Source organism: Apteryx mantelli, chromosome 30, assembly GCF_036417845.1.
Source record: "Apteryx mantelli isolate bAptMan1 chromosome 30, bAptMan1.hap1, whole genome shotgun sequence".
NCBI classification, from domain to species: domain Eukaryota; kingdom Metazoa; phylum Chordata; class Aves; order Apterygiformes; family Apterygidae; genus Apteryx; species Apteryx mantelli.
The window spans coordinates 5408503-5422431 of NC_090007.1; the positions used below are offsets into that span (position 1 = coordinate 5408503).

At 55.6% G+C, this 13929-nt stretch overlaps 1 protein-coding gene across 4 annotated transcripts in view; it reads left to right on the forward strand.

The window, feature by feature from the left end:
- Positions 1-4996: 4996 nt before the first annotated feature.
- Positions 4997-13929, forward strand: part of CSNK1G2 (casein kinase 1 gamma 2) — a 52262-nt gene continuing 43329 nt past the window's right edge. The window contains exon 1 of one of the 4 annotated variants that reach the window (XM_067312606.1): positions 4997-5117. The gene's annotated coding sequence lies outside the window, so the exon portion shown is untranslated. Of the gene's footprint in view, positions 5118-5147; positions 5335-13929 lie in introns of those variants that run through there. The other 3 variants (XM_067312608.1, XM_067312604.1, XM_067312607.1) reach the window with 3 other exon arrangements.

The following is a 13929-nucleotide window of genomic DNA, read 5'->3' on the forward strand; positions in this document are numbered from 1 at the left end:
GCCCCGCGTAGCTCCGTTTTCCGGCCTCTCCTTAGCGCTGCAGGAGGCTCAACCCAGCCCTTTGCAGAGGCGGCTCCCGACTTGCCTGTTCCCTTGCCTGGGAGGACAACGTCATCCCTGGGGTAAACAGGCTCTTTGACACCCAAGGTGAGTCGAATCATTTTATTCAGCGTGTAGCTGATTTTTATGGCCCCCAAATTACTGTATGCTGCCTCCGTACCCTGGGTTGACTTGGTAGCAGGTGTTTAATCCTAAAAGAGCCGTTTTCATCACAGCCGCTTGGTGCGACAGCAGCTAACCTCGATGCCTTGCGATAGGCAACCCCCCGCCAAGCATCAGCATCTCGCACCCAACCTCGCGAAACCCTCCCGCACCGGCGGCTTCTTCTGGAGCAGCTTCACTCGGAGCATCTATCGGGGAGCTGGAGGTTACCTTCATCTATAAATACTGTGTAATACATTTACTCGGGGCTGCGCTGAGCCCTCGGAAAGTCAGTAGGAGCTTCGACTTGCTGGTCCCAGAGCAAAATTCAGCGAGGCAGCGGGACTGGATAGAAAGGCGTAGGCGATGCTTTGTAGGTATTAAATAGCATTTAGGGCCCTGCTGGTTGCCTGCACCCCCGACGCGTCTCTCCACCCTCGGCTGTTTTATAGAAGTGTTAAAACACAGCGATCTAGAGCTCCCGGAAAGGACCAGCCTCCTGGCACTGGGGGAACGGCGCTTTTCCCATTGTATTTCTGCCCAGCTGGGTGTATTGGTCAGGCTGCTTGGCCAGTTGCCTTGCTTTTTTATTCTTTTCTTTTTTTTTTCTTCCTTTTTTTTTGTCTGACACTTGACGCTTTTCTGCAGCTTCGGTGCCGTTTCCTGAGCGCGAACCCTCCGCGGCGGAAAGGTTACATCTGCGCGCCCCTGAGCAGCTCGCTTCTCCCGCCTGTTGTGTAGAGCGGTGGATTTTGTGTTGTCTGCTCGCGAATTAGCCCTAATTAACTTGTGCCCTCGGGAGGAAGGCAGGGCTACTGGCTGGATGCTTTCCCAGCAGAAATCCCCTGGCTTTTCTGACTAACGCGCTGCCGCTGAGCTGCTCCCGTAGCACGGGGTTGTATCGATCTCCGCAGGCTGCGCTTGGCACGCTGCGTGTTCACCGCTGAGTTACGGCACGCTGGAGATTCGAGCTAAATAAAATCAAAACTGTTTGCTTTCCCCGTCTCCCGCGCTGGAAGGTGGGTTAAATTCTCGAGCCGAATATCTGAACGACGCGTGTGCTTCTTCCCCCCGCGCTGCTGGAGAGCTGCCGGCCCCCGAGGAAGCATAGCTGTAAATCACTGTGGCGGACTCGCACGTTGGCCCGGGAGGGGGGAAAGGAGCTGGGATCCAGTGGGGTGGTGGGACTATAAATAGGGGGAGAAGGGCTTTGCTGGCAGGCCTGAGATGCCCCTCTTACCCCGCGAGCGCGGGAAGCAGGCTTGTCCGAGCCCTGGACTTCGGTTTGGCGGCCGGACTCTGTCCCCTGCCTGTGTGTGCGGGGAGGTCGGGGCCGGGCTGCGCGCGGGCAACGCTCTTGGCCCCTCGAGTTTGGTTTGAAGGCGGCAGCCTCAGCCCGGAGGGGCCGGAGCGAAGCAGCCGCTCGCCCATGGGTGCCCGCGTCCCCCAGCTCCCTCCTCCCGGGGCTCCAATCACCCCGGGTCCAACCCCTGGCCAGGGCTCAGCACCTTGGCTCTGCTCCCAGCTCTGCTGCTGCCCAGCCGGGTATTTTGGGAACAACTTGATCCCCATCTCCAGTATGGGATGCAGATACCGGCACCTCTGCATCCTTGTAAGATGGCAGTGGAAGTAATGCACCATCGTGTGATGCAAGGGGCACGCGAAGCCCCCAAACAGCACTGCCGCAGGATGGCAAAATCAGTGTTTCGCTTACGGAGGAGCTTGCTTTATTCTCCAAATCCTCCTAAATCGTAACAGTTTCTTCTAGAAACGCTTATGGGGAAAAAATAATTTAGATAAATGCTGGCTTGGTTCATCAGCAAAACCAAGTTTTGAGAGAGAAATCTCAACAGTCCCCTAGAAATGAGGAAGGATTGATTCAACTGAGCGGAAAAGATGAAATGGATATCTGGAGCGATGGTGGCGGGTGAAGACCTGCTTCCTCCCTGAGCTCGCACAAGCTCCCTTGGCCACTGGCTGCAAATATTTCTGGGCGAATCTGACCTATGCCATCAAGGTGAGAGTAAAAAACCCTTAAAAAGCTCTTGATATCCAATACTATTTGAAAGGCTCCAACAGGGACGGTTCTCACGCCATGGACAGGAGAAAGCGGTTCTCCCGGCTGCGCCCTCCTTTACCAAGTGAGCGCAAGGAGAGACTTTTTATGGCTGAATTATTTATCGGAATATTACCGTTGTTTCCATGGTGCTCATCCCCGAGCAAGGTTCGCGAGCGTCTAGCGCGGCACGTTGCAGCCTCGCGCTGGAAAGAGGGAGGCCGAGCAGGGCTGCCGCTTTGCAGCCCCTTGGTTTCAGAGCGGCGGAATCGGCCGCAGCCAAACCATTTCCGATGGCAGCGATTAAACCATCGGCGCTCAGAGAGGCGAAAGCTTAACGCACCCAAACACTTGGGGGAAACTCTTGTGGTTTATCTTCCTCCAGGGAAAACAGGTCCCAATTTTACAGTAAGTCCAAACTGGAGGAAGTGAAAGGATTTCTAAGATGACACTGGGGATTGAGGGCTCATCTGGCCTCCAGTCTCAGCACCTTCCCACCAGCCTGAACCTTCGGCCCGTTAAAATCCCGATGGGAGCTCCCTTGCTCCACCTCAACAGCAGCGCAAGCAGTTCTTGCTCTGGGGTGTTGGATCCATAGTTATTTATAGGCATTACCCCCTGGAAGCAGGACGGTTCCGGCCTGCCGAACCTGCTCTGCTTGTCGGCGGGGGTGCGTTGCCCAACGAAACGCGCCTGCCATCGGCAGCCGGCCGAGCGGGGCTTTAGGGAGAGCTTCCAAAGACGCCGTCGGCAGTGCGAGCGGGTGCTGCAAGTCGGCGGCAGGCTGCTCTGAAAAGGCTTAAGGGCCTATAAAATTCCTGCCCTCCGTGTATTTAAAGTGACGTCAGTCATTAATAACGGATAACGGAGATCTAGCCGGAGCTTGATCCATCTTCTCCTGCATCCAGCTGGCCCTAGGTGTGATACTGGAGTCCCACCAGGCGCTCGGCTGTTCCCATCCAGCTCCGGGCTCTGCCCGAGGGAAGCCCATCGGCAGATCCCTCCCTCCCCCAGATCTTCCACCCCATGTTCGATCCCCCATTGCTGGCCGTTCTTCGGAGCTGGGGTTTGCATCAGATGGGGAAGGACCGCGGTGGCCGCCTGCAGCCTCACGTCTCTGTTCCCTGGCTCTGGGGCTCCCATAAATTTCCAGGCCAGGGAGTGTATTTTCCTCTGTCTGCTTGCCTCTGTTTTTCCATTTGCATTAGGATCATTTGTTAAATATTTTTCCCGGTTGAGCTCAGCCCCGAACGGCTCTAGCTCCCTTCAGGAATTTTGGAGGGAAGGCACTAATCCCCCTTGCAAACTCTTTATGCCTCTCAAACCACCAAAGTGCCCAGCGGAGAGGTTTTTCTCCAGCAGCCGGTCACAGCAGAACAATTCCTCGGATGAGGGTTTCTCACCCGCTTTCGCGGCCCGAGGGTTACGGCTCAGCGGAGACGGGGGCAACTTGAAAGCATCGGTCACTCCTCAGTCCTGCCCGAGGACTCGGATTAAGGGTTTTCTGGCCACGTGCGCACACAAACACGCTCGGTTCTTGCTCCGCTCTCTGCTCCCCCCCTCGCCCCTGGGTGTTTGGGGGCGGCGGGGAGGAGGCCGTGTCGCCTCACCCACCGGGGGAAAACCCCGCACGACGTTGCACGCAGCGACTCTGCCCCTCTCGCGCCCCGCGTACCCCCCGCCGCGTCTCTCCCTCGCAGGCAAGCAAATCCGTTTCCCCTTCCAAAAGATTTGAAGGCCAGTCCCTAACGCAGCTTTATGTAACTGGACGCAAAGAGCCGGGGGGGGGGGTGTAGGGGGGAGCAGGGCTGTGGCAAATGCCAGCACCGGCGCTAAGCCAAATCCCTTAGATTGCTTCTAAAGAGGTTTATGGCCAGGGCAGCTCCCACGGTGGGAATCCTGCTGCCTGCCGGGATGAGCCGCGCTCAGACACTGACCCGTGTCAGCGGTGAAGGTGCTCGGGGCCGCAGCCGGTCCGCTATATGGGGGCAACACCCCGGAGAGTGGGGTGCCCCACGACGGGGCCGGTTCCCATGCTGGGGACTGTCCCCTATAGGGGACTTTACCCTGTGCTGGGACCTGCACCCTATAGTGGGGCTGTACCCCATACTGGGGACTGTGTCCTACACTGGGACTGTGCCCCGTAGTGGGGCCTGTCCCCTATAGGGGGCTGTACCCCTGTGGGACCTGTCCGCTATAGGGGAGCTATATCCCATAGTGGGACCTGTACCCCATAGAGGGGCCTGTCCCCTGGGTGGGCTGTACCTATGGGTGAGCTATACCCTATAGTGGGGCCTGTCCCCTGTGGGGGGGGAGCTGTCCCCTATGAAGCAGCCTGTCCCCTATAGGCGAGCTGCGCCCTATAGAGTGGCCTGTCCCCTATAGAGGGCTGGACCTATATGGGAGCTGTCCCCTATGGAGCGGCCTGTCCCCTATAGGGGAGCTGCGCCCTATGGGGGCTGGACCTATATGGGAGCTGTCCTCTATGGAGCAGCCTGTCCCCTATAGGGGAGCTGCGCCCTATGGGGGCTGGACCTATATGGGAGCTGTCCCCTATGGAGCGGCCTGTCCCCTGCAGGCGCTGCCCCTGCAGGGGGCGGTGTAACCGGCGCTGTCCGCCACCGCCGGGCAACAAGGAGTTAAGGGAACACCCCCGCCGGTAGCCGCCAAGCGCGCTGCTGCCGTAAAGCACCACCCGCTGCCGCAAAGCCGCGCTCCCGCCCACCCCTCCCGCCCCGGCCCTTCGCTCGCCTCAAGCCGCCTATTCTCGAACGCGCTTTACGCCAACGACGTTGTGCCACCACCCTCCCTTCGGCTGCGCTTGCGCTCAGCTCCGCCGGGCCTCTAAGCTTCGGAGTTGGTATTCAGGAAGGGCGCTTGCGCCGGCGGCGTGGCGGGGGGCGCATGGGTGCGCGCGGAGCCTACGCCGGCGGCGTAGAGGTGTCGCTGGCTCGCCGCTGCCCGTGGAGTGGTGAGGGGAGGCGAGCGGCGGCTTAGAGCGACCCGGCCCGGGGGGCGCCGCCATGGGGAGGCCGCGGGGCAGCGGCAGCGCGGCCCGCCGCTGAGCGCCTGCGGAGGTAACCGCCGCCGCGGCGCCGGGGCTGCCCTGTTGCTGCCGCTGGCCCCGGCCGGGACCGGGCAGTGCCGGCGTGGGGGGGCCGGGCCGGGCCGGGCGGCGGCTGCGGGGGGCGGCGGGGGCCGGGGCGCTGAGGGGGCCGGGGGCAGCTTGGGGCCGGGCGCGGGGGCCGCAGGGGGCCAGGGCGGGCCCGGAGGGGGGGCTGAGGGGGCCGTGGGGGGCTGAGGAGGCCGTAGGGGGCTGAGGGAACTCGGGGGGGGGGGCGGCCGGGCGGGGGGGGGGCTGAGGCCTGGCGCCGCCTCGCTGCGTTTCCTCTCGGCGCTGCCTGTTTTGTAGCGCGGGGGGAGGGGAGGCCCCGCGCCCCCCCCCCCCCCCCGTCCCCGGCATCGCCCCCTCCTCCAGCCCCCTCCGGGGCCGCCCCCCCTTCCCCCCCTTCCCCCCCTCCCCCGGCTTGTGTCCCCCTCGCTCGCACCCCGCGCTGGCCTGGCCGGCGCGGCCGGAGCCTCGCAGGATGTTGGCTCCTTTGTATGTGGCTTTCCTCTCCCCAGCGGGCTTGGAAAGTGTTTATTTGGGGAAAGGGGTTGTGCTGCCTTCTGGGCTTTAAAATAGCTTTTTTTTCCCCCCCGCCTTAGCAAAGCTGGTGAGGATGAATGTGAGAAACTGGAAAAATAACCCCCCTCCCCCTCCCCACCCTCCATCTGCCCCCACCAGCAAGGAGTTGACTTTAACTGTTCCTCAGGCAGCCGAAAGGAGAGGTTTGCGCACAAGGAGCAGCTCCCTCGTGCCAGCCTCGCGAGCGGGGAGCGGTGCTGGCCGAGGCCTGCGGCTCCTGTGCCGTGGCTGGCAGAAGCGAATGAGGTTGGGGCTCTCGGACCTCGAGGGCGAGCGAGTTGAAGTTACGGGGCTGTTAGGAAAAGAGTCTTTTCCTTTGAGGAAACGCTTTTGCGCTCTGCGCGGCTTGGGGACCCGCCATGTTATAGGTGTTTCTGAAGTTAAAAATGAAGTTTGTTAAACCTCTTTCGGGTTGTCGTGAAATTAGTCTGCTCTAAACAAGTCGAAGGTAGCCGGGACTTTGCTCCAACTGTGCATAAACTGATTGGTGTGTGAATGGTTTGCATCAGTGTGTTTGGAAGTTGCCTCGTGAACTAATCCGTTTGTTTTCCTCTTGTACAACAAGTGGTTGGATGGCTGGAAATGAGTTCTGAGGAGTGTGTAAGTTCATCTGCCAGCTGGACTGTCCTGTCAGCGTGCCACACACAGCGTGCCCCCATCTGCCCACTGCCAGCACAGAGGTTTAAAAATTGGGCCTTATATAACGGATTGGAGAAAAGGTTTGGTGTTTGCCAATGTATCTGAACAAGAATCGCTGTAAATTAGGGCAGGAGGCCTCCATGGGGATAGTGTGGAGAGGCCTTCTCTGTGACTGGGTAAGCTTGACTGCTGCGAGTAACCTGCCAAAGACTTTTTTGGGTTTGTTTGAATTCAGTGCATTTCGGGTAAAATCAATGTTGACCAGTGTTTCACTGTTTAGCACCTCTTGGTCCCCTGAACGGGTTGTAGTCCTGTGGTGCAGACAAAAGATGATCAAAAGCAAATCTGCTGCCAAGCTGGTGGCAGCTTCTCTCAAGTCAGTGGTGGTACGCATGTTTGGGGAGCCCTGGGTTCCTCTCCAGCTCCATCACCAAAGGTGGCCTGCTGATCTTCTCGTTAGCTTGTAGCTGCCTTCCCATGTTGGGCTGCGTTGGGATCTGATCTCCTGGTGGTTGGTTTGCAAATCTGCAGTGCCTTATAAACCGCTTCTGTAGTTTTCTTTGCAAAAGCAGCTGCCTCTCTAGTTTACACTTGCATCAAAATGACTGGGGTACGGTCGGTGGTGGTTTGCAGGGGAGAATGTTGTTCTGTACAGCAGTTTCTCTGGGAGCGCTGAATGGAGCTCTGTGTTGCTGCCCCTGCAGTGTGGTTTGTGTTTGGTTTTCTTGTTGCAGCACTCTTCAGAAGAGCGAGCGAAGAGGAGGAAGTTGGCACTTGTAGTTCAGCAGGTTTGAGTTCTGCCCTGCGAGTGCTTCCCTCCGCCGCTGTCGGAGCACAGCGGAGAGACTCTGCGTTGCCCCCCCCTTCTTTTTTTTTTGTATTCCGTTTTTCAGCTCCTGGGCAGCCCAAGTGTTGTCAAAAGTGTTATTAGGAGAGTGACTCAGCGGATCAATGCGAATGACAGGAGGGTTGTGCTTATGGACAAATCGGTATTTTCCCCCCACCCTCCAGCCCCACTAGGCTGGAAGAGACGATGTCCTAGAGCAGCTGCCAATAAACATGTTTACTGGACTCGGGCCTGATTGTGTTCTGTAGCCTTCTCTTTGCCCCGTGACCCGAGCGGTGGTTTTCCTAGCTCCTGTGGCTGAGCGATGCTGTGATGGGCTGAGCTCCCACCTGCAGTCCTTTGCTTTGAGCAGCCCGTCTACGTATGCGCGTAGCCTTCGGAGCCTGAGGGTCTCGCAGAGCTGGTAAAAGGACTAGTGCCAGCACGAGACCGTCAGGGTAGGCAACTGTTTATCCGCCTTTTGCAGATAGGGGAACTGCAGCACTACAGACAGCAAAAGGCTTGTCTGAGATCGTAAGGAAGCCTCTGGTGAGTGGCAAGTTGTGCTTTGGCCCCTTCCTGGTGACTTTAAATGCAGGTGGTGCAAACCTCATGGCCGTGGCAGGGACTCTGTATTCTTTTCACTGAACGGTGCCTTGCAAGCAGGGCTGGTTAACATGGGCTTTCAGACCTGTGCTGAGTGACCTGTTGTGCCTCGCACTACTCTTAAGACCTGTCGTCTTGCCTTGTAATGTTGCTGAGAGGGCAAAGACTCTGATTTTAAGCTAGGAACTTCCTTCAGGTACTTACAGTGGCTTCGTGCTCAGAGCTTGTGGGAATGGCTCTGCCCTCAGTCCTGTAATTGGGCTTTGACTAGACGCACTTGGCTTGGTCTGGCGCAGTGAGAAGCCTTGGAACGGAGCCTCCTTCTGCCGGCCCAGATGTGGAGCTGCTTGCACTGGTTCAGTCCTGCTGTACCATAAGAGCTAGGAGGGGAGGAAGGGGGAACTCATCTCATTGTGACTCTGGAATTCTGCCGGAGAAAAAGTTCTCTTCCCGTTAGAAAAGCTGCGTGTTTATAAATAGTTTTGGTTTTTATTAGAGTGGATGTTTATTCTTCCTACTGGCAGTCAGTATCTCCGGTAAGCGCATAGCTGTAGAGAAGAAGCAGGACTCAGTTGTGAGGGAAGTATAAAGGTGACTTTCTGCTGGACCAGCTGAACACAGGCTACTTGGGCTCGCTCTGGCTCCCAGGTTCACTCTGGTTGCCCTCCGTCTCTTGGCCGATTCTCTTAACTCCTTGCTCATGCTGCAACCCTGGGCTGCACTTTCTGTTGGATGGAGCCTCCTCTTACGTTTAACATTGATGCATTTTCCTCATTCCTCATAACTGGCTTAGAAAGAAAGAAAAGTTTAACGCAGAGCATGCACCTAGCTGAGCTGTTCCGGCGTATCCCCTGCCCTGTCTTTGCTACAGCATCAGCTGTTGGATGGCTCTTTGGCGGCTGGTGCGAAACGTGAGGCTGCTTTTCAAGGCTTGTCTGGAGCCTGAGGTGTTCAGAATTGTGCTCTCCACCTCTGCTTTGGGGTTTGCCTGGTTGCAGCAGCAACGCTGTTGTGATCGGGAGGAAAAAGGGGTACAGTGAGTCTAATTTACAGTGGGTGTAAATGCTTGTGATGTGCGGAAAACAAAAAGTGTACGTTCTGCTTGCTGCAGTGGTAATTTTGCAGCAGATTGGTGCGCTTAAGTTTTGAGGTGATCCCATGCTTTGTACCCTCATTAGGAAACGGTTCTTCAGGTAAACTAAAAAGCCCTGCAAGGTTTTATCTACAAGTTTCAGAACGCTACATGGAGTGGGATGTCCCTGATTTCTTTAATGGCCCACGATAAGGAGAGTGCGTTCCTGGGGCAGAGGAACACGATTAGCTCTTGAAAGGCTTTAAATGGCTTCCTTAGTTCTGAAAAGGTCATGGACAAAAGTTCACTACGTGTCCAGGAAGATTTTCCAGTGCCTGTAAAGTCTCTATTCTTCTACTGGAAGGTTAGTGACAGTTCTCATTTTCCAAATGATAGCCTGCTGGCATCTGCCTTCTCCCCTGTAATCAGACCATTGTCACTTAAGATGTAGTTGCAGCATAAACACTCTCACTTCTAGGAAGTGAATGTCTTGGTGTCTTGAGGCTAATTCACCTGAGACAGTAAAATTGAGTGCTCCCATGATTGCTAAAAAGACTTGCACTAAGATGGTGACTTGAGGGAAGCCTGGAATCCTGTTCCAGGTACAGAATAGCTCAGCCTCGCGCCTGGGAAGGGGCTCCCAGTGCTACAGGCTTCTCTGCTTCCTCTCCAGTGTTGGTTGTTGGAGGCTGCATTCGACTGCCTGATGTGGTATGGTGGGGACAGTGCTGTTTTCTTTGGTGTTTGTGGAACAGGGGTAGTAGTAGGTTGAATACGAGAGCAGTAGCTGGGATGAGCCAAGACACTGTTGCAGCCAGGTCTTGGAAATAAAGCCCTTGTTGGAATCCCAGGGTGTCTGAGACATTGAGAACCTGGAAGGAAAGACTCATTAGTATTTTCTAATCATTTGTTTTTGTGTGTCCGCCGACCAAAGTGTGTCCCGTAACCCTTTGTTATTTAATGTGATGTAACGTTTTTTAATGAAGGAGGCCTGGCGTTTGCTTTCCAAATGGTCAGTTAGATGTTTGGCAGGTGATGCTTGGGTTTTGTCAGCCTGAGAGGGATATTCTTAAGTTAATTACCATGGGTTAATATTGGTCTTGAACTTAGGTTTTTTGAAGCTTTCCTTTGGAAGAGCTTTGCAGCCCTGCTAGTCTGTGGCTGGGCAGACCTGTGCACAGGAAGAAGGAGCGCTGGTGGGGTTTCATGGATACCAGGTGAGCATGGCCAGTCTTGAGTGGGTTCATTCCCTTTCCTAATCTGGATGCTGGGAAGTCACACTAAGAGTGACTGTTGCATAGAGGTGTTGGACAGGATATTAGGGGCTGAATGGGCTCTGAAAGGTCAATAGTAATCCAATTTAAAACAGAGGTGTGATGTTTCTACTGCTCAGAAGCTCCATTCTTACAGACTCTGTCTTTGACAGCTATGTTTTCAGGTAGGAAACCTTGCTGCTTTTTGGTTTTGAGATAGCACTGAGGTGTAAACAACAAAGCAAGAAACCCTTTTTGTTTTGCTTTGTCGGCGTGGGCTTTTTGAAGTGATGAAGTTTGTACTCTCTCTGCCTAGCTTCTCCAGGTTGGTGCAAGGTGAGAGTGGGACTTTCCAGCATCTTCCATGTTACATATGTTGGCAAGGGACAGACTAAGGCTCTCCTGGAATACCCCCGCTCCCGACTGTGTTGATTCCTCTTACCCCAAGGGCGTTGTAGGCTTTATTTGAAGTCTAGCTTTTGTACTCCAGAGCACAGTGAACGTTAAGGAAACTAATGAGAACATGTGTTGGAAAGGGAGATGCGTTATATATATTGGAAGAGACTGCTCACGTTTTCGAGCAGCAATTTTTAGGAGCAGCAGTTGCCCCTTCCATTGATGGGTTTGGGGTCAGCATGACATGGGACAAGACATCAGACATGTCGATGCCGACAGGTACAGACTAGTCTCTGGCTTGAGCCATGAGGATTCGTGCGCAAACTTGCTTGCTGGAGCTAGTCGTTCGGTGGGCTTTTGTGCTTGGGGAAAGAATAGGAAGTGCTTTGAGGGATAAACTCGTGCTGTTTTCATAGCGGTGTATACCTGATCGGGGGATCCTGAGAAGAGACTGTCGGAGCTTTGAACTGAATCTTCAGCCTGAAGTGCTGCCGTAGGTGTCTTGGCGCCGGGAAGGGAGGAATGAGAAGAGGGAATTCCAGCACGCCAGGACCATTGTGGCTATTCTGTGCTGCTGGCTGATAGAGACGCCCTGCAGGCTGAACTTGAAGCTGGAGCTCGGTTAGCTGGATGTTCGTGTCTCCGAGCGATAGCGAGGGATGTTGCTAGGAAGCAGCTCTCCGTCGTTCAGGCCCGTGTTCTCCCTCCTAGGCCAGCTTCTTGGAGTGTGGGAGCAAAGAAGGGCTGCTCCTGGGGCTTACTGGATCTGCAGGCACCAAGTTCAGGAAAGTAAAAGGGAGGCTCAGCCGACACACCGCACTGAATTTAGCTGGATATAGAATAAGTGCTGTGAACTTGTGACGTTATGCAGCATGCTTCTCGGGCACGCTTGCACTGCGTTGCGGTAACCTTCCTCTAGCTGAATCTCTACGGGTAAAGCTGTCGTGGCATTTGCCGCTGAGAAACGGTGGGCAGACCCCCCCTCCACCTGAACGCGCTCTGGTTTCAGGTGGTTTTGGCACGCACACACTTTGCCTTGGCTTGCAGAGTGCAGACGCGAGCCTGCCTTCAGCAGGAGGTGTGTGAGCAGCATGGTGATGTAGCAGGGACTCGGCTGCCGATGGGCTTGGCTCCGGAGTGACTGGGCATTGCAGAGCTGCTCCGGGCTGAGGTGAGGCCGGCTCTCTGCAGAGGCTCTGGCCACTTGGGAACGGCTAGACGGAGTCGTGACGGAAGCACTCCTCCCCTGTTCAGTGTGGAAAATCCCCGCAGCATCCCAGCGCCTGTGTGCAGAATGTGCTCCAGGTGTGCTGAGCTCACTGCAATTTTCTTCCTCGCCCTCCCCACTCCCTGTGCTTGTGCTGACCTCTCTCTGACTCGTTGGGCCTCTACCTTGTTGGGATACTTCCTTGCCGGAGCTAGCACGTCTGCCAGGTAGCTGGGACAGCCCGGAGCGTTTTATGCACTGGGGAGATCGGCTTGAACAGCCCGGTAGGCGTCTTTGAGAACGGAGGCAGCGGAGGAGAGGTTAACACACGTGGCTTACAAAGGCCCTGGCTGCACACGGTTCCCAGTTAGTCTTCTCTAACGTCTCTCTGAGCACACGTGTGGACCTGGAAGCGAGACTCAGTCTTGGGCTTGGTGCAGAGGATGCACTGCAGAGGGCTTGGCTCGGTGACAGCGGGCACCTGGGCTGGGCTAAAGCGCTAGCAAGGGACAGTTCCCGCTGCCTGTTGGGGTCCTGGCAGGGGGCACGGAGGGACCTGCGTTCTGATGTGTCCTGGAGGAGAGTATAATAACACACAGTGCTTTGCTCCCGTTTTTATTTAGAGCCAGAAATCAAAGTCCAGAGCAGTGCTTCTCGGGCCAGAATCATTTAAAGGCACTTGCTGTTGTTTTAGGGCCAATATTTAACTTGCTCGTATGATGAGGAATGCCTGCTCGACTCTAAATATTTAGACTTAAGGAAGAAGTTTGAGAGAGGAGCTTCCAGCGCTGCGGACGAGGAGGGGATTACGGGAAACAAATAGGAAGCCGCTGTATTTACAGGGCTGCGTAAAACAGCCTGCGTTCCCCTTCTGGTGTGGCAGGTATTGAGGCAGCTCTTTGCTGAGCTGCAGCGCAGGAGCAGCTGGAAGGAAATGTTTGTGTGCTCCGGAGGCTGGAGCAGGCGGTGCGCGGCGCAGGGTGTGTCTGCTCGCCCGGTCCTCTGCTCCTGCTGCCAAGGGGGATTTAAAGGCACAGGTTTGGAGTTGCTTTCCAGTCGGGGGGAACATCCAAACGGGCTGATGTGGGTGGCCAGGCGTGCAAACTTCCTGATAAAAGAAACTTATCTGAAAAGAAACGCTCTGCTGCTTTTGCTTTTGCTGTAGTCTTCAGTGGCTGGAGTTCGTTAGCTGCGAAATCCTCGGCGGTGGATCCTGTTAATGGCAGGATTTCCCCTTCCCTGGACCTGCTTGATGAGGTGCTTGTGGCTTTTCCTGTCCCGCTTCACCTTCCTCCTCGCAGTGTGCCCCAGCTACCGTTGCACGGCCTCCTGCAAGTCTGCAAGGGCGCTTGCTGCCGCCGCTCAGCATTGAACTTGTCCTGTTTCTGGGCAGAGAGCAGCTGCGTGGAGCTCTGTGCCCAGGATGCCGGTGATGCTCGTCAAAATGATGATCAGGCTTCTCCGAAGACGAGGAAGAGCTGATCGTGGTGTGTGAGGAAGGATGATTGAGACAAACCTTGCGTTCTTTTCCCAGCTCAGTCCCCGCTCCTTAGGTGGCCTTAAGCATGGTACCTGCTATCTGCAGACAGGGTAAGTTAGCAAGTCTGGATCTGGATGTGAAGTCTGGACTTCCTTAGTTACGTGGTGAACATCTGTGCTAGACCTGACCTGACTTCTCATGCTCTGTGCTCTTGGTTGGATGTTTTTCGCCCTAGTTGACTGTTTTAGCTGCGTTTTGCTTAGATACAAAAAAAACATGTTTTCTCTTGAAGCGAAATGAAAGGCACCCAGCTGTTTCTGAGCCAGCCCCAGGGGAAGGTTTTGCCCAGGCTCCTGTGTGCAGAGTTCAGCCCAGCTCTGAAAGGTTGAGAACTTCCTCCTTCCAGTGTAACAAAGTGCTTGCAGGCAGCCCTAAATCATCGCCTGGAGCTACGACATGGAGAGCCAAGTCCAGCTGGAGCAGCTGTGAGCATGGCTCCAGCTTT